The sequence below is a fragment of the Heliangelus exortis genome, chromosome 9 (assembly GCF_036169615.1).
Source record: "Heliangelus exortis chromosome 9, bHelExo1.hap1, whole genome shotgun sequence".
NCBI lineage: Eukaryota > Metazoa > Chordata > Aves > Apodiformes > Trochilidae > Heliangelus > Heliangelus exortis.
This window is the reverse complement of record NC_092430.1, coordinates 4475849-4501389: the sequence shown is the minus strand read 5'-3', so window position 1 is coordinate 4501389 and position 25541 is coordinate 4475849. Positions and strand designations below refer to the sequence as shown.

At 39.6% G+C, this 25541-nt stretch overlaps 1 long non-coding RNA gene across 4 annotated transcripts in view; it reads right to left on the bottom strand.

The window, feature by feature from the left end:
* Nucleotides 1-25541, bottom strand: part of LOC139799633 (uncharacterized) — a 74866-nt gene that overhangs the window by 15450 nt on the left and 33875 nt on the right. The window contains exons 6-7 of one of the 4 annotated variants that reach the window (XR_011727377.1): nt 11442-11610; nt 2339-2437 (exon numbers count right to left, since the gene is read on the bottom strand). The exons of 1 other annotated variant lie outside the window; for it this stretch is intronic. This is a non-coding gene — a long non-coding RNA (uncharacterized lncRNA). Of the gene's footprint in view, nt 1-2338; nt 2438-9011; nt 9098-11441; nt 11611-25541 lie in introns of all 4 variants that reach the window. 2 more of the 4 variants (XR_011727379.1, XR_011727378.1) reach the window with 2 other exon arrangements.

The window sequence follows — 25541 nt, the reverse complement described above, 5'->3', positions numbered from 1 at the left end:
TAGATTTAAGTCTTTAATGTGCCACTGTGAAACTTCTATGAGTGGCTGATTTCAAGGTTCTCTGGGGAGTCTGACATTTTCATCTTTTAATTTGTCTGTGCTAGACAAAGTATTGTTCATGTCTATATATCTTAAGTGATGGTAGGGTTTATATTTATGTAATTGTTGAGTCCAATCTGAATATGAGTATCTGAAATGTTAAAAGTGGGCAATGAACTGGTGAACTCAGAGGACTGAGTGGCTGGGTTTTTATATACAAACCACAGCTTTTAGCAGCTTAAAAATTTCTAGCTATTTTCTAGAAATTAGCACAAGGCTCATCACATAAAACTCTAGCACTAGAGAGGCTGGGCTGCTACATGAACTAGGAATGTATTAAAATTCAATATATTTTCAAAGTTTGAACTAGCACACTCGTGTTTCCACTTGACTTCATTTCTTAAAGAATTCAGTGTCAACACTAGCCTTAAAGAATCTGAAAAGTTAGTATTTCTTCTAGAAGGATATTTTATTAGGTTTGGCTGGTTTTCTCTCTATTCCATTAGCATATTACTAGCTATGTATTTTAAGAATTGTAGAATACATGTCTCTGTTCAGAAGAATATAATGCAAGAGATTTAAAACAGTGTATTCTCTGTCTTCCTTCCTAGCTCTGGGTAGCTGTAGCATGTGACCTCATTTTAGGTCCATGGCTATAAAAATACCCCATCCTTTAAACACAGAGGTTACCTTGGATAACCCATCCCTACACAGTTACACTGCTGCCTTTCCAAATTGTACAAATTACTCTGAAGTGAAAATGGCAATGGAAGGAATCCAAAATCACATTCTTGGCTCAGCTCATCATACCCTACGTTATTTGCCAGTTCCCTTTTCCTTTTTGGGGTAGTTTATAAAAATATTTCTCTGTGTCAGACTGAACACTCAAGCCAATGTTATTTTCTTCACATTCATAACTTGCTGCTACAAAGATAGTATCCAGAAAGAACAAACTAATGTAAATTAAATCTATAGCTCAAGAATCTTATGTTAAACAGATGACTGGCTTTATTGTGTCTGTTTTCTCCTCGTAGTAAATGTTGTAATTCATTATTTGGAAACTAAACATCAGAATCAAGAGATGGAAAACATCTTTGTGATTTGCCACAAAGTGTCCTGGGGCACAAGACTTGCTTCAACCAATCCTTCACAGATTTCTGGGTCATTAAAGTGCCTTTGAAGGGGCGTGTTTCTTGGAAAGGGATTTTGGTGCAAGATAACATATAAATAGTCAGAATATCTGATCTGTACTAGGTATATATATATATATATTACACATATAAATATATGTATGTAAATATTTTTTTAATGACTGAATATCAAGGAGAAAGTTTCTTGTATATTCAAATGAGAGGCAAGTAGGATCCATACTGCTGCAGACATTTAGAAGAATGTAAGGATGAAATTATGATATCCTTCTGTAGCTGCTATGTCTCATGAGTCCTCAAACAAATCTATTAAAAGCCAGCTGGATTAGGAAAAGAGGATCTTATTCTATAAAGGTAGTGTATTGTAATCTCACTATTAAATGGTAAATCCTCAGATGGATTTTTCCTTTGGAACAGATAGGTTATTACTGTTGTAAACTCTAGGAGGGCTGATTTATAAAGACAACTACTTCCCACTGTAGAGGCAGACAATATAATTCCAGATCCTGTAAAATGAAGCAGCTACATGCTTAAGCCCAGTGTCTGATTTCCTCTTTATTCATGGGGAGGGTGGATTAATTGGTGATTTCAACTTTTAGTGCATCAGCTTGTAGTGCAATCTGTGCTGAAACTTCTCCTGCAGACTCATGATCCATGCAGTAGCTTCTTGAATGATCTGAAACTACAGCTGCAAACATTGCCTTAGATTCTGAACATCACAGACCTATCTCAACCTTTTGGTATCAACCACTTGTGAAAGCTTGTACTGCCCATAGACATTTGGATGATGACTGTTCTTCACATTGTTTTAGCCTATTATATTATTAATAAAAGATTTCATATATTTAGTCTGGAAGCAAAAAAACCTGTGTGATATGAATGAGCAGTTACCAAATATCAAATGGCAAAGAGTCCAAATGAGCACTTGGTAAATTCTTTGGGTAAAGCTGGTTCATCTACACCCGTTCCCATAACATAGAGAAGCTGATTAGAATTTGGGTTTTTGGCTCAGGCACTTCAATTGTCTCTTCTACAATGACAATAACAACCATAACAGTAGTCTGTTTGCAAAGAGCTGGTAATTGGGAAAAGGACTGAAGTTGTCAGCAAATGTATTTGTCAGTGCTGATTTGACTGGTTGTACACATTACCTTAAATGACATTTCTTCCATGAGAAATTGTAGAGTCTTTGTCCAGCAAGTTTCCTCAGTGGCTGTCATGAAGAGGGGATAGCATTCTGTGGCCGGTATCTGCTGCGTGTTACACACACTTTATTATTCAAAAGAAACAGGCTGCTTTCCAACTACTTTAACAAAAAAAAAAAAAAAAACCAAAACCAAACAACAGTTCTGGTAGCACTGTAGACATTTGTGACAAGTGAAGTCAGGCAGCTCTGCCCAAATTAAGGTTTGCCTATTGATCATAAGAGATGATAAATATTTTCTCTTGGCAAAAGAAGATTCTTTGAGAATCAAGAGATATATTAATTCAAGACATGATTGTTATGGTTTATTTATTTATTTATTTAAGATCTGTTTGTAGTAGGCATTCTAGTGAACAATCTCCTAAGACAAATCAAGCTTGTGCAGTAGATGCTAAAGCTCACAGAGGGACTGATTGAATATTCCCATGTTTTTTATATCCTGTTTACAGATGTGAATTGTCTCCTCTGAGTTTCCAAAGGTCCATCTGCCTGTGAGCTGTGCAGAATTCCCAGCTACAGTAGTACCCTGCAGTGCAATAGCACTGACACCTCCTTTGCCTCTCTGATTTAAGTGCTGCTGTTCTTGCACTTTCTCAGGTTTCCTTTTTAAGGTAGCAAGAGCCAGCAGCTCTCCCCCAGCTCATGCCATTCTCCTCTTCCTTACACTCTGTGTGTGTCAGAGTACAGCTTCTGGCTTTTTGAGGAAGTGGATGAAAAACACAAACTGCAGTCATCAGTCACATTTGTAAGCTGAGCTATGGTGTCGTCAAGACAAGATTCTTCTTTTGGTCTGAAGCTTGTATGTTTGTTTTTCTGTACCTTTTGTGGTCCAGAGGTTTTGATAGCAAATGTTCATGGATCACCTATTAGTTACCTCTTTGGATTTTTGGTTGGGTTTTTTTGTTTGGTTGGTTGGGTTTTTTTTGTTTCTTTTTTTTTTTTTTTTTTTTTATTGGTTCATTCTTTTTCCCTTTGCCATCCCTCCCCCTTCTGTGTTGTTTTATGTTAATTCTTTTGCCACTGCGTTTATCCCTGAGCAGGTGCCTCTACAGCCTGAACATCCTATGGCAGAGATTGATGTTGTCATCCTGTTCCTTCCTTTTTATTTACATGGCCTACAGGTAGAAGGGAGAAGAATTATTGGTGGCTGTGTCTCAGCTCTGTCCTCTGACTCTGTTGCTTCTGTTGTTTGGTTAGTAGTAAAACTATGAAATACTATGGTACTGCCATGGACTATGAGGAAAATGCAAAGCCTAAAGGTGAATTAATAGCCCTTCATGGGGAAAAAAAAAAAAGATAAAACAAGTTTTGTTGAAAATTATTTTTGTTCCCTGTAGCAATGGCATCTGTTGTTTCCTGCCATGTCATGCAGAGGGCTGAAAGCTGTTATTTCTCCCAGTCTCATGCAAACCTATTCACATCCAGATTTGTATTTCCATGGTCAAATGGGAAAAGAATGGGATGGAGAGAAGCTGTGAGTCTTGCTACTCTCCAGTGCACAGTTAGGGTGAAATGATAATATCAGGCTCAATGTGACTGAAACCCTCCCTTGTATTTCATACTTATGCTCTTCTCACTTCTTGACTGTAGTTGCTGCCATAGCTTGTTTCACATCCTGCATGCTACAGGTTCCTTTCCATGACTTTTCAGATTGTGGCTGTTCCTGTACTGGTGGGCAGAGGAATTTGCCTTTACTTTACACCCATAATGGGCAATATTCTACTCCATATTCTGCAATCACTTAAAAAAGTGCATGTCCAACATTAATGTATAGGTAAGGAATCTTTGATATTACTGGTTTTTTTTCAAGCATCAATATTGGAGTCTTCAGGTTTAGCAGCAGTTGATGGAATTAAATGCTAAAGTGTCAAATGTCAGCAGCCATGATGTTTAACAGGAAGAAGCAAGTGGGATGAATATTTGATCAGCTGTGAAATCAGGAGGGATGATGACATGGTGATGATAAGTGAGCTGTCTACTGAGTCTATATTCTCTCTTATGTGTGTTTGTCTTTACCCTAACATTGTGTGTGTCTGTAATTCTCTTCTTGTTGCTTATCAGGCTTCCTTTTGGGCTAGTAAAGAAAAAAAAGTTTACATTAGTAAATTTTTCATTATCAGTGTGATGCATCAGTCAACAACATGTGATTTAGTGGCTGGGCAGTGCACAGCCTGGCTGATCCCAAAGCAGAATGCTTATGGTGATACTCAAAAGGTAAAAAACTTGGAGTAATGGGAAACCTGAAGTCAAAATTAACTCATCTGTACATGGTCATGAATGGAATCTGGTTGAATATTTGCCTGTCACAATTTTTCTGTCAGTAATTGTGTCAAGACTGAAAATATTCTGTCCAAAGAGAGATAGTGGATACTATACTTTTTAAAATACTCTGTATGCATGATAAGACTTCCTTATCTCTTAGCTTGCTTATCATTTTGACTCTTTCTTTCGAAGTAAGAAACAGATGGCAACATTCACTTCAATAAGTGCAGAAAAACATGCCAGCCAATTAAGGAGGTTTCACTTGACTGAAAGCCTATGTCCTTTTCCAATATTTTGCTGCTTTCTCCCCCCTTGTGCATCTAGAGAAAATTTTTATGTATTGGTTGTTTAATAGAATCATAAAATGAAGATTAAAGGAATTTTAGGTCATTACATTTCTAGCAATGAACCTGAAAACAAAGAGTTGAAATACAGTTTATGGTTTTGTTTTTTTTTCTCCAAAGGATAATTTTTGACTTCTATAAAATAAGAAAGGCCAAGAAGCAAATAGCCTTGTTCATGTTAACCCCATCCCTCACTTGAACTGGTTCATATACACTGTATATGATCTTAAAATATTTACTGATCTTTCAAAGTCTAGCTCATCAATCAGTACCTCATCCAACAAGCCCCTTTCAAATACTGTAGAGACTTCAATTTCTCTTAAATCCCACCTTCCCAAGGTACTGAAGTTGTCATTCCAAGAGTCCACTTCTCAGCAATGTTTTGGGGGTGATATGTCCCACACTAACTTCCTCATCAGGGAAGTTTACTGTCCCCTCATTTCCTACCAAAATCAGGGAGAGATAAAGATGCTTTAGGTCACTCAGAAGAAAGATTTTTCTTTGTTTCATCCTGTGAAACCAAAATTAGAGGTAACTGATGAAAATGCAGGTCACTGGTCCTTAGGTACCTCTGCATCCCTTTATCTCTTTCTAACTGTTGTTATTACTGAGAATATGGGGGAGAAAAGCATATTTTGACTTCTAATATGTGGTTTTATTCCCTGGTTATATAATATTACATTGTTTTTGTGGGATGTTCTCTTGTTCTACCCTTGCTGCCCCACGGTTTCATTCCAGAGACAGAACTAGCAGGTTTCACTCCTTTATGATTTTCAGACTCAAATTTTATTTTTTATTTTACTGTATTGCTTTCTGCTCTAACCTTTCTTTGCTATTCTTAAGAATTCTCTCTAAAGGTCTACTGTAATATCAATTCATGTTTTTCTCTATTTGGTGTCACTCTTCTTCCATGACTTTTCTGTTGTTGTCCATGAGCTTCTAAGGATGCAACCTTAAGCAAAACTGGTACCACTTAATAGGGTAAATTTACTCTATGAAAGATGAATTTCTCCTTCAGGCACAAAAGCAATTTGCAGACTAGCATTATCAGCTTTTATCAGACTTGGTCTGTTCTTCCTAAATGGAGATATTCAGTGTTTTTATGGGTCACTCTGGGAAACATTTAGTGGTAGGGTAAAACAGTGATTGGTCTTCAGAACTGGAAACAACAGGTAGCTCTGAAGTGGTGATTTGAATTTTGTTTTTAAATTCTTTCAAACCACAAAGCTGTGTGTTGTTCAATGATTGAATGCCTTTGTACTTATGGAACTTTCAATTTAATGCAGTTCTCCATTGGTTCTGACTGAAGCCCAAGCCTCACATCTTGTAGTTGCAGGATTCCTTTCTGCAAACTCCATCCTTTGCTGAAGGCTCAGTGTAACATGAGACCAGCCCTGTTTCCCAGCAGAAAGCACATAAAAGGTCTGCCTGTTGACCAGCTGCAAAGACAGGTGTTATTCTCCTTTCCTTTTTGCTTCTCCCTTTATTAGGTCTTTTAACTTCACTAACATCCTGACAAGTCCTGAATGAAAGGAATAGGTAAGGTTTATAAGCTTGGAAAAAGCTCTGATTCAGATGGAGTGGAACTGGGGGTTTTGGTCTCAATGCTCTTAACTGCTTGTTTGCCATGTTTTCATTTGGTCTCCAAGAGACTAAGCCAAACTGGAAACCCAACTCATGAAGATAACTGCAGAGATCACAGGCACTGGGCATTTATCTTTCCAGTCCACTCAGCACTGACAGCATCATGCTGCAGATTCTGCAGAAGCCTGAAGGTTTGGATATGGCACGCTCAGACTCTGCTTTCCTATCATGAAGAAATACATGATTTTTTGCCTATGTGTGAAAACATGTGAGTTCTCAGTGCACTTCTCACCAAGTATCTATTTTGCACGCCTGTTACCTGTGTGTTGGGTCTAAACTACTGCAGTCATTGGGCTATGTGAATGGGGGACTATTTCTGTGGTTGTGCTCAGGGATCTGGAAGAAAAATAAGTAAGGGCTGAGAAGGAAGGGCAGCAAGACCCAAACTTCAGGCTAGTTTCTTGACCTGTTTTTGATGAAATCCATATCATCTTCCTGTTTCCAGCACTATTGTATACCTGCAGTGTTAAATTTAATGTCTGATTGAAGCCAAAAATCCTCTGCCATGATAATTTCCTCAATACTTGTCTGTATGGCATCATGGACACCTGTTGTGACCAGCAGGTAACACAGAGTAATGCATTTTAGGACCAGATTATTTCTCAGAGAAAGACAAATTCTCTAACAAAAAAGAAATGGCAACTGAAATGAAAACCAACCCAGAGCTTTAAATCCTCTTAGTCAGTGAAAATGGCTCAATCTGGTAATGGTTTATCCATCAGTTAGCATAATTTTGAAGATTACTTAACAGTCTATGTTGACTTTCTCTGAGCCACTCAACCCATATCTGGTATTACAACCTGACAGAGATCTGTCTAAACAGATCTTAGAAAGGGAGAAAGTCATTCTGTAGCTTTTGGTGTACATAAAATACAGAAAACTATAAAATTTCAAGTATGTGTGGCCATGCTTTCTTAATACACCGAACCCTATGAGCCTCTGACCCTACTGTGTTGTGAAATGCTGGCAAGACCAATCTTGAGGCTCAGTTTTCATTTGCTGCCTTCTTTCAGGTCTCTGACAGCATGAGAATGTGTGCAAGAATCATTGAGGCCAAAAGATTCACTTCTTTCCTGTAGGTGCATTCTTTACTGGCTCTACTTCAATCTTGAGCTTTGCACTAAGAGGGTCTCCTTTTTGTTACTGATGCAAAGGTATTTACAGATGAATCAGAACAGCCTTGTCTCTGAAAGATACAAGGATTTTTCCCTGGGGATGAACCCTCTAAAAGAGGAACAAAATCTGTGATCTTCTCCAAAGTACCATCACCATCATTAGCCAGTAAAGTGGTGTCAGAGCATCAGAAAATACACAGCTTATGAGAATGTGCGATGTGGTTAAATTCTTTCCACTGATAAGGGAGTTGCTTTCAGCTTTGTGGGAAATGCAAGACTCATTAAACATCAGATATGAGCTGAAGCAACAATAGAATCTGTTTGCATTTCTGGATTTGGATTTTAAGCAAAATCCCGGAGAGTTTTTGTCTACAGGTTTTATCATCTTGTTGTAAATGTGTGGCACCTATATATGAACCATAGGATCAGAAATTGAACTGAAAATGCATTTAGGTAGCTTTACAAGATACTATGCATCATCCAAATTATGATATTTATTTCTGACTGTTATTAAGTCACAGCAAAGGCAATATAATGCATGTTGGATAAACCTCTTTTGATAGCAGGCTAAGCTTAATTGAATTAAACTTGCAGTGGCTCTGTGAATCCATCCAGACAGTTACCATGGCTCAGCTGATTTGCATTAACTTGAATTCCTTGCATCATCTGAGCTTTCCTTTTGGGTAGGAGGAACCTGTTGGCTGCACAAAACTCAGACATCTGAGTTTTTGCTCATTGAAACTGAGTGGCTAATTGTATAATTGAGGCTGGTTGTGTCTCTCAGCTTCTCTCTACCAAAAAGTAGAATAAAATACTTTGTCAAAAATTCAGTTTTCACCACAGTAGAATGACTAAAATCCTAGTATTGGGCTCCAAAGCATGGAATTCAGATTTCATTTGCCATAAATGGCCAGCAAGCAGAAGGTGTAGAAGGGTTTTTAAAAAGTAAATAGAATATAGGGAGAAGGGGCCTGTTTTTTCAGTTTCCACATAATGCGCATGGGTTTATTCAAGACATGAACCACAGATAAAAGAAATATTCTCTGATAGTAATTATGATACTACCTATTATGTTTTAAGGTTTGGTAAATCCTCATGTAGTAGGTATACGGATCTTTTTGTTGTTTCTGTGTCATTTAGTGATCTCAGTTTGACCTAATTTTGATAACTGACAGTTACAATTATGAACACTGAGAAGGGGTAATGTGTTACATTAGAAGGAGGGGTTTATTACTGATTTTTTTTAATTACTTACCCATCTGTCTCAGCCTACAGCAGTCATAAACTCTTCCAGCCACGTGAGGGTGTTCCTTCCAGATTCCTTCACAGAAAGTTTTCCTTCTGAGGAGCAAGCAGGCAAGCAAAATCGAGCAGAGTACAAATCATGTCCCTATATATTAGTGAAGGACTTCAAGTCTTCCTGGAGACTGTGGACTAATCAGGCTCTTCATGGGCCTCATAGTTCCCATTGCCACATCTAGTAGACTAAGAAACAACTTGGATCCTATTTTTGGCCTTGCTGTTGCCTGGCTGGTGTAACCCTTGGCCAGACATTTAATTCCTTGGTGTTTTTGTTTCCCTATTACACACAGCCTGTCCTGGCTGTTTGGTTTGTAAGCATGCCCGGACAAGGATGGACCTTGTGGTGTTTGTCTGATGCCAAGCTAGCAGGGCTTCAGTCTTGGCTGGGGCTTTGAGGTTCTACCTGGGTATAAAATTATGGTCATGTCACTGCAGTTACCAATTATCCCAGTTTCTCCTGCACTGACACTTTGCTACATTGCCTCTTAGTGGTGTGGATGAAATCAGAGTTGGGTCCCCACGTGTTTCTGCAGTGGCTCTTGTTGAGCTGGAGCAATAAAAATAATAACAATGTGTTGGAGCCTTCAGTGCAATCCTGGCACCGTTTGGGTTGTTGGTACAACTCTTTCTTTGGGAATTCTTTGGGAACTCTTTCTTTGGGAATTTCTTTCTGAATTGATTTGGGAATAGAGGTTGTCATGCTCTGAATGGAAGCCAGGGTTCTGCAAGACACTGAGTGAAGTGTAGCAGGTTACATCACTTGGGTTAAACACCTCTTTTCACAACTTCTGTGCTTGCTGGCAAGCTCATCAGAAACATCATGGGCTGGATGTGCTCAGAGACTGTGGCTTTCCTCTGAGCAGGACAGGAGTCTTGCTTCCTTCTGATGGCAATGTCAAGGGGGTATTGGTGAACTATCTATCTATAGCTGTTCTAGCAGTCTGACAATTTAGATCAAAACCACTCCAGGCTATTTTCAGAACACAAATATAGTCAGAGGAGTGTTCCTGAAAAGACTGTCACTCTAAAGGGTTTAATTGTGTTTACTTTTTCAATATGCCTCTCAACTTTTCCAATGTTGCTGTATATGTGATTGCTTTCCTGTGAAATCAGCCCTGCTGGGACTCACTGGCACATACCCACTGCTGCTAGCCAGGGTGGCAAAAGGGCATGGAAATATCTCTTAGGGCTGTGATCAGGAGGCATTGCTCTATGTCCTGAGCCATGGACTGGCAGATCTGTTAAGCCACACTATATTTTAATATGCATAAGTGAGGGCTTTCAGGTAGGTGATAGGAATAAAGCTAACCAGTAAAAGGAAAAACACATCCTTAGCTCAGGAAAAGTTCATGTCGTGTTCCTCAGTCGTGGAGGTTTATAGAGAGTAACTTCTAAGATTGGAGCAATGTCAGTGACAGACTTTTCAACAAGATGAGTGGCAAACTACACTGGCTGGAGAAGCAATTTCACAATACTCCTGCAATACAAATCAGACTGGAGGGAACGATGTAGCAGGTAAGAAAAATCATCTGATTTCAGAAGATGTAATTCCCTTGAAGCAAAGCCTGGCTTTGTTCTTGAAGAGTCAACTGAAATCCTGCTTGTAGCAAAAATTCTGTTCTTTTCCTTTGAATGCCTCATGTTTTCTTAAGTTAATGAGCACTGCTATTATTAGGAGAGTTTCTCAGGAGTTATGCAAACATGTAGCTTTGTTTTACACTGGCTGCAGAACACACAGTCCCAGTAGCCAAGGAAGGGGTCTTAGTGCCTTAGATACTGGCAGAGCAGGGACTTGAACTTGAGTTTGTTACACCCAAACTCAATCCAGCTTAGTTGTCTCCTTGCAGAAAAAAGGTGGGTTTGGGGTCTTCTAAAACTAGCTTTTTGTAATAATAAAAACTGCAGTAAGGTGTTAGGAGTGCAGTACTCTAAAGGCTCAAAATAAGTTACTTAAACAGGAGTAAACAAGCAAACAGAAGATGTAAAAGGTGCCTCCATGTGCAGCTACAACAGGTGCAGTATTCTCTGTGTAAGACCTGTTCTGACTTGGACAAATTTGATGAGAATACCTCTGCCTCTAATGTGTGTATGTAGCTCCTCGTCCTTACAATGTTTTTGAGCAAAAGCTGCTCTGTGTGACCCATTCCATATCCTTCACATGCTCCATATTTTCCTACCAGTCCATTCTGCAATTGTGGGTGCTTTTAATGAGCCACCTCTATGAAAGGGCTGGGGAAGTAGCAGACACCAAGAGATGTGAGGAGAGGAGGAGGGTAAATGGAGTTTTATTGGGTCAGCTTGGAAAAGGAGCAAGTATCATGCTTTGCAGTTTGCTCCTGCTAGAAATAATTTGTTACCTGAATGTAACATCTGCTTACAGTACCTTAGGAAGAGGGGTCTTCTCAGTAACACAAAACACTTTGTCTGTGGGGATTTTGCCTTTCATAGCTGCAGAAGTAAGGTACCACCTTGTTCTCTCTGGCTGGTGCAGTTCTGTACTTGCTCTCACTCAGGGCAGTGTTCTCAAAGACACAAAACTTTGTTGTCTCCTCCTATTCAGGGAAAAAAAAAAAAGTTCTGTGTCTGCCTCTGCTTAGTGGAGAGAGTTTATGACAAACAGGACACCTGAATAGCTTTTTCTCTATTCTGTTGAGTCTTGTATGAACCCTGGGAAGGCCTCAGTGAAAGCAAACACTGAAGTGCATATACTAGGGGTGGACTCTGAACACTGGAACATGATGCAAATTTATAGTGAAAACTGAGTTTTTTATTGCATGTTCCTGCCAGCCACAAGAACCCCAGCGTCCTCTTTATGACTGAGGAAAGTGTCCCATCCTGTCTGCTAGGAGCACATTCACACTTGATGTATTGAATAATTTGCCTTTAATTACTCTCATTTTACATCATTTTGCTCTTAAGTAAGTCTCATCTTTCCTTCATTATTGCCATCAAAAATTTCACCTCAGGTTTTTGTTTCTCAGTTGCTATTGACGTGTCATCCCACAAAGTTAGATGAGGATTCCTGATTGTTGCCTGTTCTTGAGTAGCTCAGATCCTATGTATTAAATGAATTATCATGATCAGTTGGGCATGTTTCAGAAAACAGTTACCATGTAGCACTGTTATAAGAACATTTGTAATCTGTAGGGTCTTGGATTTTGTCTGAATAATGGATTTTTCTGTGCATTTCTTGGAAATATCAGGAAGTCTTAGTGCTAATTTTCTCATACTGTAAGAAATGGTAGCTTTTGCTAAATTGGAGGCAATTCCTGTTACTTAAACATGTATTTCTACTTCAAGATTTCTGCAACAAGACTAAATCTCCTCTGGATTATATTGAATTAAATGGAATTAATTTTGGTAAGGAATATAGACTTGGACTTGTTCTACAAAGGCTTGAAACACCTTGGAGTACCCCATGAAATCCAGCACTAGTCATAACACATTCCCATTAACTCACCAGTGTGTAAGTGCTGAGGACCAGAGTCTATGATTAAATGTTTGCTTATGATGTTCCCTGATTTTGCTCTTCTGGGAGGTGTTCAAAATAACTTTTTGGGGTGGGATCATCTCTGTGTTTGTACAGCATGTGGAATAATTGCTTCATGAATTGGATGTCTGAGGAGCTCATAGCACACAAATACAGGGGTGCAGGAAAGAAAACCATGCTGATGGATTTAATTTGGCCTCCTTTGGTACAAAAATACACTAAATGATACTTGGACAGAAATTTGGTTCTTTGGTCTCATTCAAAATGTGCTCAACATTGTGTAGGGCTTGAGCCTGCAAGGTGCTGAGCACATGGAGGAGCTGCAGAAATTGCTCAATAAATAGCAAGCCCAGGTTCTTTCCTCTTAATGAAACTGTTGCACTTTAGACATTGGCAGCTTGGAGTTCTCTGAAATGGCAAACGTTTTGGAAGAGACCTGACTGTGTCTGCTTTCCGAACAGTTGGCTCTTTGGAAACGTTCCCTTTGAATAATGTTAAAAGCAATTCCAGTTTCTGTAATTTAACTCATCTCTCTCATCAGCACCAATAAACGAAACCTCTACAGATTCCAGGCTCACCAGAACCTTGCCAAGAGCAGGCATCGTGCTCTCTGAGCCAAGTAATTCATTATAAACAGCCGGTATTAAGCTCAACAAGGGTGTCTGTCCTTGCAGGGTGTTTGTGTGCCCAGCTGGTCCCAGCAGTGAGGAGCTTTAGATCCTGCTGTTATTTTTGTAGTTGGATCTATCAGAACTGCTACCAAAGTCCCACTGTCAGGTAAAATCAGGCAGCATCTGAGAGGTTACCCAGGTGTCATCTCTTAACAGAGTCCAGGAATTATTTAGTATTTTAGTTTAAGGCTTGGGAAAGTACTAGGAAGGAATGGTTATTGTGTTCTTTTGGCCTCGGTACATACACCAGTTGTTGCAGTGCTGCTGCCTAACCCTTAAAGAATCACCTTCCAGTTGCAGAAGGTTTGAGTGTGGAAAGAACTGGGGTTTTCTAAGAATCTCAGGCTTTGCTGTATTTCTGTAGGAGTAATTTGTGTATGGCAGGAGTGAGAGGCCAGGCAGTCACACGGTGTAACTGGGTATAACCAGAAAGATTTCAGTGGCATCATGTGCTGTCTGGTCCCAGCACTCAGGGAACGTCATGAACATCATCAAAAGCTCTGTGCTGCACTGCAGAAAGTACCAGTCCCTCCAGCTCCTTCCTCTTCAGTGTCTCCTGGCTTTACTGACACTCTTTGTATGGCACAAAATAATTCCCTTCTGTCCTATTCTCAAATGCAAATTACTCACTTTAATAAGTAAGTAGCCCTGGTGTAGCTTCCTAGTTAAACAGTTTGTGGGGAATAGATCCCATCAGCATTTTTTGCTTTCAGACATGGATCTTCAGAAACCTTTTTCTTCTTTCCCCTTTGGTGAAGCTGTGTTTCTTCATTCCCCATTTCAGTAAAGCTGCCATGGGAGAGTGATGAAACTTCCAGTTCTGCCTGAGACCTTGTCTCTGCAGGGATCCAAAGGCAAGAAGCATGACAAATACAGAGAGATACTTCGTGTCTTTCATCTGTTTGCTTTTATAAAAAGACTGGTTTACTTATTTAATTCCAGGTTTTTTTCATTCTTATAACTGAAACTCACTGGCTTTTGCACCAGTGTCCAACTATAAAGTAGTAAATGTGCCATCTACTTTCGGGCTGGTATTACACTGATATTCTGTAGCAGTTCTCAGGTGGCCCTGTGTCTGCATCCATACTGGAAACTCTTCTCAGGTGACACCATTCCCTGCCTGGCCTTATCCTGGCCTCTGCTTGTGTTTGCTTCTGCAGTCCAAACACATCCCTGGAGGGCTGTCCTCCCTCTTCTCTGTCCTAGGTAGTCTTTAAGGACTCTGTGACATCCTTAGTGGCACAAGCTGAGGGAATAGCATCTGTCAAATTGTGATAGCATCTCAAGAGTTAATTTGGGGTCCTTTTGGTTTTTTCTCCCTTTGTGTCTTTTCCTAGATCCCAGTCACCAGCTCATCCCATTACCAGGGATGTTCAGCTTTAGCTGCAATGGTTCTTCTGCTTCCTTGTTCTTTTTGTTTAAAAAACAAGCCTTTTGCAGCATACAACACTTATTACAGTGCTTCTGAATCAACCATTTTTCTGCATTTTTCTGTCACACGACTGTTGTCTGTCTGCTGACACCTTCTGCATTCAGGTAGAAGGCAAACATTGCACAACTGTCTGAATTAAGGGCCTCAGGAACTTAGGGGATGGTTGAAGCCACAAAAGAAGTGTGTGAATACCCCCAAGGTGTAAACTCAGTCATTTTCTCATCTCTGAAAGCTGCAGCTCCTGTGAAGCTTCAGAAGCTCTTGTCTCTCACTTAGGAGACAGCCAAAAGTTTTTACTCTCAGCCCCATGTGCTCTGTTCAGCCATGATGTGCAGTGTTTAAAACTGCTTGCAAGAGGTCTGTGTCCAGTTTTGCTTGGGTTTTGTAGCACAAACTTCCCTGTACTCTCACCAGACCTCTAGAGGCTGGGAAACTTGTTCCTCAAGACAGAGCACTCTCTTGTACACCTATGGAGAAGGAAAAGAAAGGTATCACAGTCCTTCTAATCTTCTTGTGATATGAATTCATCCTGACTCAGAAAGGGGTAAAAATACCCCTTAAAAAAGTAAGAGGGAGAGCAGAGATGCTTGTTCTGGGATTTTTAGTTCATATTTGCCCTTCTGATATGTTTGCAGAATCACCTTCTACATAACTGACTTGGCAGACACATAAAGTTGTAGTCAAAGCCTTTGTTTTATATTGCTCAGTGAGATGATGTATCTTATTTCTCCTGTAAGGTACTTCATGGTTTTCCAGAGCATCTTAGCCAGCTTTTGATTCCAAGCAATGACTTTTAGTAACTGAGACTGACCAAAAGAACATTGTCTTCTCCAGTAATTTAGGCATGAGTTATGATACATCACTTCATTACTGTCAAGAAATGGATGTTTTCACTCCATTGGCAACATGTTTAATCCTGGAACTTGTTCCTCTGCTCTGCCTTCCACTGTGACAGAAAGAGCAGAGGGGAGAGGAATTTTTGCCTTTTAATGTTTGAGTGAAGTCGTTCAGTTCTTTTGAGATGAAAAGAAGTTCGGTCCCATTTGTAAATTAACTCTGGAAATTGAGTGGCATGTTACTGGAAGAATAAATATTAAAATACAGGGTTGCTTGTCTATATCTAACAATGTGGATTTCTTCTGAAAAACTGTTTGAAGTACTGGATAGCACCCAAGTGTAAAATCTTGTGCTGCCTAAAAAACTTCAAGTGTTCTTAAAATTGGCTTCATCTCATGTGTTACAAGTAGAGTCTTCAGCTGTAATCTCAAAGGGCTAAAAATTCAGTCTCATTCAGACTGTAATTTGGTGAGATTGCAAGTCCTCACCTCTCTGGAGAAATCATCCTCTTCAGTTAGGGCATTATTATCTTCTTTGAATCAGTTTTATGTGAGGGTAATACCACTGATTTCATCCAGTGATTTACACTTTGGAAATGTCTTGATTCTCCTCTCTTTCCTGCTCCTGCGGGCAGGTATTATGTGAGAAGCTTTTAGAAGGGCACATGCTGAGGGTCCCTGCAGTGTGTAATTCACAGGTCTTGAGGGGTTTTGTCACTGGGTCCAGCTTTCCCTAAATACCTGTCAGACACAGGCATTTTAGTTCCCCTCTGCTCCTCCCACCCCATCTGCCCTGCACAGCCTGCCCATGCCAGGGCCCTGCAACACCAGCACCTCTCTCCATACCTCACGCTGCCATGGCTGCAATGCAGGTTTCTCACATCCCTGGGCTTTGGTTTGGTTTTGCTCGAGCTGAGACAGCCCCAGCAATGCCTTTGGAAACACGGGGCTCGGGATAGTCACGAGTTTTTACTGCAATGCAAGAGCCTTGTTTATTTCTCCTGTCTCCACTGTGGACAAAGATGCAAATGGCAAAGGTGGGGGCAGAGCAGAGATGCACTGAGCTGTCTGCAGTGAGTGACAAGAGGGATGTATTCGAGGTGCCACAAGGACTCTGCTGCTTTAATTAACCCTCAGCTGGGTTAATTGCCCCTTGGCAACACTGATGCTGTCACAGCTACAGCGTGGTCTGTGTTACCTGGGTGTGCTCCTGTCCCTTGGAGAGCTACAGCCCCCCAAGCCATCAGAGCTCCCACCCAGAGATGTGGGTGCTCACCTGAGCAGGGCAGCACGTTCTAGCTTTGGTTAGGCTGTTGATTAACAGAACTCCCACTCTCAGGAAGGCTGAATGAGGTTTTATGACAGGTTACATGCAATTAATTTTATTTTGGAATAACATAACACGCTGCATTTTGGTAATGATAGCTAATTTCATGGAATTAGGAAGGATGGGCTTGTCCTGCTGGCAGATTCCACCTGGACTCCTAAGACAGGCTTGGTCTACATCTCTCAAGTTGTTGCAAATCTCTTGAGTGAAAATATGTCCTCCAAAAGCAGTGCTCAAAGCCTCGGACGTAAATGGTTTTGTTCTGGTTTATTGCTACTGAATTTTATAAAAAAAAACCAAACAGAGCAGAAGTTGCTCTATATTTTTTTCAGAGTCTTTTCAGACTGCATGCTTAGACTATGGAGTGTGTCACTTTTCTAAATGCTAAGTCTACAACCCTGCAGTTTTTGGCTGCCTAAGCTACCTCCTGCTCTGTGCAACAGGATGGTGGGCTCTTTTTGGTGTGTTGATGTGCACATATGGTACATAGACAGTTGGTGAATTTTAAAGGAATGACCTTCAGGACTGACGTTCTTCTATATTTTCATGTTTTTGTCATGCTGTGGTGAGTTTGTTCATTCCTCTTTCATCTCCTCTGAGTGAAAAACTCTGCAGTCTTCCAGACAGTCTCTTTCTCTCTCTCTCTCTTTCACTCACTCACTCCTCAGTCAGACCATCTGTTCCCAGATTACAGATTTCGCTGCATGAGTACCAGGTAACAGACGTGACTTCGCCCAATAACTACAGCAAAAAAGGCTTTCACACACTCTCCACAATCTGTGAACATATGATCAGTCTAGGAAACCACAGCGTGCCAAACATACACCAGAGAAATTCATCTGCAGTGACAGAATGAACCCTGAAATCAGGTACTTGGCAACCCCAGACCGAGGGCTTCCTCTGTGTGTTTTAAAAAGAGGTTTCTGTGCCTGCAAGAAAGTCTCTGTTCCTGCCCTGCTGCCTTTTTCTCAGGGGCTGAGAGCATAAAAAGCTCCTCTTAGGTTTTGCTTAAAAGGAAGCTGGTTGCATCACTGCCCTATGTTGGCCCCAGGTTGGTGTGGGAACTGGGTCTCTGTTCTCTTCTCAAATAATGAGCATTTGCCAAACTATATTTATATACGTAACTATATAGAACTATATATATAACAATATATAGAACTATATATATAGAACTATTTATATATATATATATGTTTATGTTTATATATATAAAGCGCCTATCACCATATTGATAAACATTCTTTGGAACCACTCTGACAGCAGAGTTAAGAACAGGAGTCAGCCTTTTAGTACCTCAGCACTTCTGTTTTTAATCAATTTTTAAAAAAGGCCATTTTTTCCATCTTTTATAATTTTCACTGGATTCTGGCCACTCTGTGAGTAGGACTGAGATAGACTGCTACCCTATACATGAGAGCTCATCTGTAATGTTAATGTGTCTGTAAAGATATGTCTAAGACCTTTTATCCCCTTTCCCATTGTCACATCAGTCCACAAAGGTTTATAATTAAGCAGAATATTAAAGCAGGGGGTGTTTTGACTGGAGGGAGCTGCTGCTCACCCTAATGATGACTGAGCACTTGCCTCAAGCCTGAAATGTTTTTCTTTTCTGTAATGGCTGAAAAGTTAGAAAGCTGGCTTGAGGCTGGGGGACTCTGTGTGGGTACCAGAGGCAGATAAGGTACAAAGCAGCAGTTTGTTGAGCTGTCCTGTGATCTGCAGGCCAAGGTTAGACTTTATCTCTGCTGCAGAGTACGTCCTGCAACATATTCCAACAACCCAGTAATGTATTTATTTTTTGATAAGTGAATGTGTGTGTTAAATGTCTCGCGTTAGCCCTGGGTTACACAGTGACTTGTAGAGAAATAATAAGAAAAAAGTATTATGTACATAAGTACCCAGAAGAAACTACTCCAAAAGTTGGAATTTGCTAGTAATTTTTACCTTTAGATGTTTTTTACACTATTATTTACTATTCTTTGGGTTTCTGATGAGAAAAGGAATTTGTCTGCTGCATAGCACTATCTAGAAAAATACTTGTAGCATCTCAAAACCTGAGTGCAAGAACTTTTCACAAAGATGGAGAACTCCAATAGATTGCATCTGTGTGTGCCATAGTTACTACAAAAATAAGACAAAAAATACTGAGAGAGTCAGGATGAGGTTCTGTATTCATTTATTATTAACCTGCCTCATATGGGCCTGCCTGGGCTTTGGTTCCCAGGAGCCAACGTGTGTTATGATGCTTACAGTATGAAAGCCAGAAGTGGTAGAACAGCATTCTGAGAAGCTCCAGCCTTGGGAAAGAGGCTGCTTCCCTGCAAACGTGCTGCACATGTGGGACAGGAAGATGCTCTGTGTGTCTGGTTGATCTAAGGCAGAAGCTGGTGTGTGCAAGTGGTAAGCTGTAAGCATGTGAGATATTGCTGGGTACATAGCTGCTTGTCTGAGGATTCCTGCACACTTAATTCAGGGCGTGCTGGGTTTGGGAGGAGCATGCACAGCTTCTGAATGTTTCTGAATGAATATTCTCATTTAACAGGCACGGTCATTTACTGTGCTTTTTTTGTGCCTCAGATGAACAAATTCAGTAAAACGCTGCTGGTCTAAAGGCTTTATTTTATATTTCATAATAAAGACAGCTTTTATTGCCATACCACTGGTACACGTTAAGAACACACAGCTACAATATGTCCTTGGACTGAGAGATGTTCTTCACACTGGAACCATTTTTTTGGTTCCTCTTTACTGGGCAGTTTTCCACGAGTAACAGCTCCAACCAGATCCTGAAGAGGGTTACATCCAGGTAGGAGAGCAGCAGGAGATGCAGGAGGGTGATCAGGTGGAGAGGTTGACCTCACATATCCCTGTGCTGTTATTACACTTGAGCCACTCAGTGCTGCTCAGGCTGGAATGAGAAATTAGAGAAGGGTTTTCTTGTGTGTGTGTGCTCTGTGCGTGTGTCCATGTGCTCAGCCTGTGTGCTGGGTGTGCAGGTGCTGAGTGCACCTGAATTACATCAGTTCATTCTTACTCTATTTTTTTTTAAGTTTTTGGGCTGTGTGTGTGGATTGGATGTGTGGCTGGCACCCAGGAGTGAGAGAGCCTTCAGTCTCCTCAGGGAATGCCAAGGGAGGTGGGTTTTCTGCCTCTCAGTCTCCAAAACAGACAGGAAGAACTTGGCAGGGAGTTTGGAATTGTTTCTTGAGCCCCAGGGGTAAAAATGCAAGGTACAGGGCATTTCTGGTACACAGAACTTGTATATTCTGGGTTTCAGTGAAGGAAATTCACGTGTGCAGTCACAAAAGCAGAGGGTTGCTGATCACACAGACAAGGTCAAATATCTGAGAGTCAAATGTAGTTATGGGCTAATAAAAATTGGGAGATTTTGACTGTAAACTATTTATTCATTGATATTCTTTTCTGAACAATTTACTCCCAATTGGAAAAAAAACATTTTTTCCCAAGCCCTGTCCTCTGAGCCCACTCAGCCTTTGGACACCACAGGAAAAACAATCACTTAAGCTATGAGAGGTAATGTTTTTGTCAGATTAATTGCTTTGTTCTGAAAATCAAAATGATCTGGGTGTGATTACTTCTCTGTAAAGATTTACATCTTCAGCGTTTTGCAGGAAGTGTTAATGTTGACTCAGACTCCTGCATTTTCTTTCTAATTTCCCACATCTTAATTCTTTACTTTGTGCAACTGTTTTTGAAACTTGGTTTATCTTCATTTAAATGTTTTTTTTCATGTCTCTTTCACTGCTTCATCCACATCTTTGTTCTAATGCTACAATAGTGTGTGGGAGAATTACAACAGAAAGGTTTCCCTGTAATGTACTGATTTGACAAATACAAAAAGAGGATCCAGGATTTTCACCTAAGTAGAGTCAAAATAGTAATGCTTTCACTTTATTATCTTATACAAATTCTGATGTATTACTTTCAAATCTTGTTTCATTATCAACAAACAGGGACATATTAAAGTTCCTATGCTGAAGGACATTTTGAAATTTGTTGTTAAATTCTCATTTCAAAATGTTGCAGATTTTCCCTGGAAAAGAAACGCAGGAGTTTCATCAGCTGTATGTAGACATTTATAAATGTAGACATTTATAAAACAGTTCATCAACTTTGCCTCTGTGGTGTGTTTTAATGAAAATGTGAAATTTCAAAAAAAGTGTTTAACACGAGATTTCCAGTGCAGTCAATAAAAAATTTAGTTTAGTAAAAACAGTACATTTTGAATTAAAATAGCTGTAACTACAGAGTATCTAGCAAGAGTACATAAAATCTATTTAGTAAAATTAGCAATATTCTATTGCAACATGTTAAAAATGTTTGGGGAAGCTAAGGCATCCGGAGCCTCTTATTTTACATGAGCTGTATACCAGGGAAGAATTAGTTTGGCTGCTGGTGTCAATGGAGTTATCAGAAATCATAGAATCCTAGAATCGTCTGGGTTGGAAGGGACCTCTGAGATCATCAAGTCCAAATGCAAGCATTTAAAGCTGTTAAAGAGCAGATGGATTTATGCTTTTTCTTGGTTTCTCTGTACAATCCCATCTCTTTTCTTGTATCTGGCATTCATATAGATTTACCTATGCATTTACATGAGTAGTTCTTGTGGATGCAGCCTTGCTGTATTTAAAATTTTTAGCTCCACTAATATTGTACTAAATGCAAACTACCTGATTTCACCTGAAGAAAGAGGACATGCATTTTGAATGTGTGTCTTGAAGGAATTGCTTTTTAATTTTTTTTTTTGTTTGTTTGTTTCAAAATTTTTGACAGACTGAGGAGTTAGGCTGGGCAGAATTGAATCTTTTCATAACTTATTTTGCTTCATATATAGATTTTTTTTCTCAGGATAAATTTTAAGGAGGTTAAAAAATAAAAATATGTGCTTTTTAAAATTGATATTTTAGACTCCGGCATGATAACTGGCTGGTGTAAAATAACATGAAAAATATAGCTCATTCTGTGCTATTATCCATTCCATTCCATCACTAAATAGATTAAAGGTTGGACTGGATGATCTTGCAGGTCTTTTCCAACCTGTACAATCCTATGAATAATTCTATAAGGTTTTCACTAGGTAATGCAGAATTAATGTTTGTTAAATTCTGCATTTTTAGTGGTTTAAATTCTGAACTGCAGAACTCTTATTTAGGTTGTAAATGTAAAGCTCTATGGATAGAAACAAGCAGAAGTGCTGGGGTTTGTGTGGTTTGAAAGTAATGGACACTTCATTCACAAAAAGCTTTGGTCAACACATAGAATGAATGTTTTAGAATTTCTTGGTGTGATTTGTTACATCTTAGAGATAGCAATGAAAAAATCAAAGGATCAAATCAGGGTCAAAAAGTCTTCTAAAATAAATTAGAAAAAAGAAAAAAAATTACATGAGTTATGACACTCCAGTTGGAAACTCTTTGTCCTGAGGGAAAACACATATGCCTTGATACAAAATACATTGTTAAATGGGGTGTTCTTTAAGAAGACACAGGGGGAACTTCTATTAGGTTTTTACTGTGATTGACATGTTAGGAAAATTACAGACTACTGGTATCTCTCATTAAAAAGAATTCTACCACTTTGAAACATTGATTTCTTGGCTAGTGTAGGGTTGTTTAGCTTTAAAGACCAGAAGAGATGACTATAATCATCTGTTCTGACCCTATGAATAGCAATTCACAAAATTATTCAAGCCACAAACTGTGGTGTAGCTTTTGGAAATGTGCCCAGTCTTGAAAAGTAGTGTCTCAAAACACCAACAAAACATAATCTCTGCACAATATTTGACACTTAGATTTGAAGCATTAAGTACATGCAAAAATAATATTAAAAATAATCTTTAAAAGGCCCAATCCATTGCTGGGGGGTTTTGTTGTTGAGGGTTTTTTGTTGGGGGGTTTTTTGTTTGTTTGTTTGTTTTTTTAAATGGTGACTCCACCTGGCTGTAGGTTATGCCAATAAAGTGTTACCATTAGAGAAAAGTGCATGGAATATTCCCAAGGATTCCCTCCCCCTGTATAGTATTACCTGAGGTAGTTGCCTTGACCCTGCCTTCTACCCCTTCTCGGAAATGTGCTCATTTCCTTTGCCTAAATACAGGGACCCACTGGAGAATTAACCTCAGACCCTGCAGCCCACACTTGAAATAAGTTGTAGTGAAAGTTGAGACTCCTGCACACTTCACTACTGTAATTCAGAAGTCAAGAATGGACTTATCTAACTTAATAAACATGTTAAAGAAACCTAAATAGCATAGAGCTCTTGTGAAACTCTTAAATAAAGGCTTATTTAAATAAAAAAATAAAGGTTTATTTACCAGCTAAGGCTGGTGCTGTAATCTTATGGGAGTCTGTTTATGAAATGGCTAAAGAGGTAAAGCTGTAATAATAAAGTCCTTCCACCCATGCTCAAAGTCCCATGTGAAAAGATGCACCACTAGTTACAGGTCCTTCTTTCTTCTGATGGAATTTATCTTTACTGTTTTAGTATTTCTTTCCTTATAAAGTTTAATTTTTATATGAATCTGCTTTATGAAAATAAGTCTTGTAGCTGTTGTTACACCACCTCAGAGGACAAATATCTGTGCATATAGAGAGGACATCTTGCATTTCTTGTTGTGTACTTTTGAGTAAGAGTTAAGGGTTTTTCTAGAGTTTGATCCTGCAATGCTGCACCTCCTGCCTTGCAGGCTTCCAACCTTCAGTATGACATTTAAATTTTCTTTGATTTCTCTGGAACCCACTCTACTAACCACAGCCTGTGGTATGTGCCAGGAAACAGGGATATCAGTACTTTGAGAAAGACTGAGAAAACTTGCATTCCCCAGACTACCTGTGTTCAGTGACCCCGGGGATGCAGTACAGAATTAGGACTGTGGAAACAAAAAACCTTTCAGTTCAGCTCCCATTCAGCTCCAGTTGACAAACACACAGTTTAATGTAAGTCCTGAAGTTAATAGAGCTTACTGTCTTTGCCTGTTACACATAGGCAAGTCCAGCATTGTATCTCTTCTTAAAACTGAAATTAATAATATTTCTGACCACTTTTTGCTGGTAAGGATCACTGATACAATTTGTATGTCCTCCCAGTAGGTAAAAGTACCTTTTCAGCAATCTGATTGTCTGTAATTAAGAGAATGCTGGTGCCCAGCTGGAGATAACTATAAATATAAGAATGCCATGTTACTTTATGCCAAACTGAGGCTACATGACATTGTCATAGGGCACATGGAGTCCCATAACTCCTTTCTATTACCTTTTAATGGTAGTTCTTAATCAGTGCAACTGCACTGTCTTGAAATGAGTTACTCTTGGTTTGCATTAAGTCAGGGGAACTCTTATATTAAGCAGTACCAATTCTTTTCAGAAGATACCATTAATGTGCTTACTGCTTCCAGTTAATGAAATCCAGATTTTATATTGTGCCTGCAGCTGGTGGCATCCTGTCTGAATAAACTGTACAGAGCTCCTTGATCCAAAGTGTGAGAGTAAACAGTATCTTAAAATCAGTCATAATTTTAGTGCACCCCTAACAAGTCTGTAAAGCAAAGCACTGCAACTGGTTGCTGGGGTTTCCATGGACCTGTTCTCCTTCCCTAAAGTGTTCCCAGTGTTTGTGTTTTCCCTGCATGAACTCACTGATGAGCATGTCTGTACAGTTTGCAAAGCACTGTATTTAAACACAAAATTGCTTTGGTTTTCATGGGCAGAAGAGGTGTCAGAGGTTCTCCAAAAGGAGCTGTGAAATCTGCGAGGTCTTTTTTTAGCATATTATGGATATTGGGCAAGCAAACCCTGATTTATACTGAAATAGGGGATTTGTCATCTTCACATTGTGCTGAGTTGGATTTTAATTTGCATTGAGGCAAAAGTCCCTTCATTAAGTCAGTCTTGCCTAGATAAGAATACACATCTTTGCATTTGACCTTTTGTTGCACGATTCATTTTGGTGAACCATTGCAAAAAAATAAATGCTTTTTGTAAGAATTTAGTTCTTGCCATCCTTCAATTAAGAACTGCTCCATCTCTTACCTACACATTTTTAGTCACTCTGAATGCCTTGTTTTGCTTTGTATTTCCAAAGATGTCAAAAGAGGGGAAAAAAAGTGTGTGTTTTACATCTAGAAACCTCCACACACGCAAATGTGTCAGCCCTTCAGCCCACCTCAACGTAAGGAAAAAATTCCTGAAAATGCAGTAGTGTTGTCTGCTGTCTGGTGTGGTGTGCCATGGAGATGTTGTCATAGGCCTGACCCAGTGGCACCAACCACTGTCATCTCTCTCATGAGTGACTACACTGCAGAGCTGTGTGTAGGGAGCAGTCACTTTCATGAGTCAGATTTGGAGAATTAAATCCTGCATTTTTGCAACAGACTGCTAGGTTTGATGGGCAGGTGTATTGCAGCTTTCTGCATGCATTGTCTGTCCAACTGGCACTGTGTAGCTGAAGCTGAATATTTAAGTTGATTACAGGCATTGTCACTTCACCCTGTGGTGACTGCGTTGTAGCAAGAGGCTGGAAGGCCTGGTGTGGGGATGGAAACAGAAACAACTGCCCAGGCTGCATCCAAAGAGGGGATGCACCACCTGCTTCCAAAGGCTTGAGAATGGTTAAATCTATGTCCAAAGTGTGCTATTTGTTACTTAAAATAAATTCTTTACGGCATCCAATGCTGCTACAAACTATCTTCTTGGCACAGAGTGCGTATCA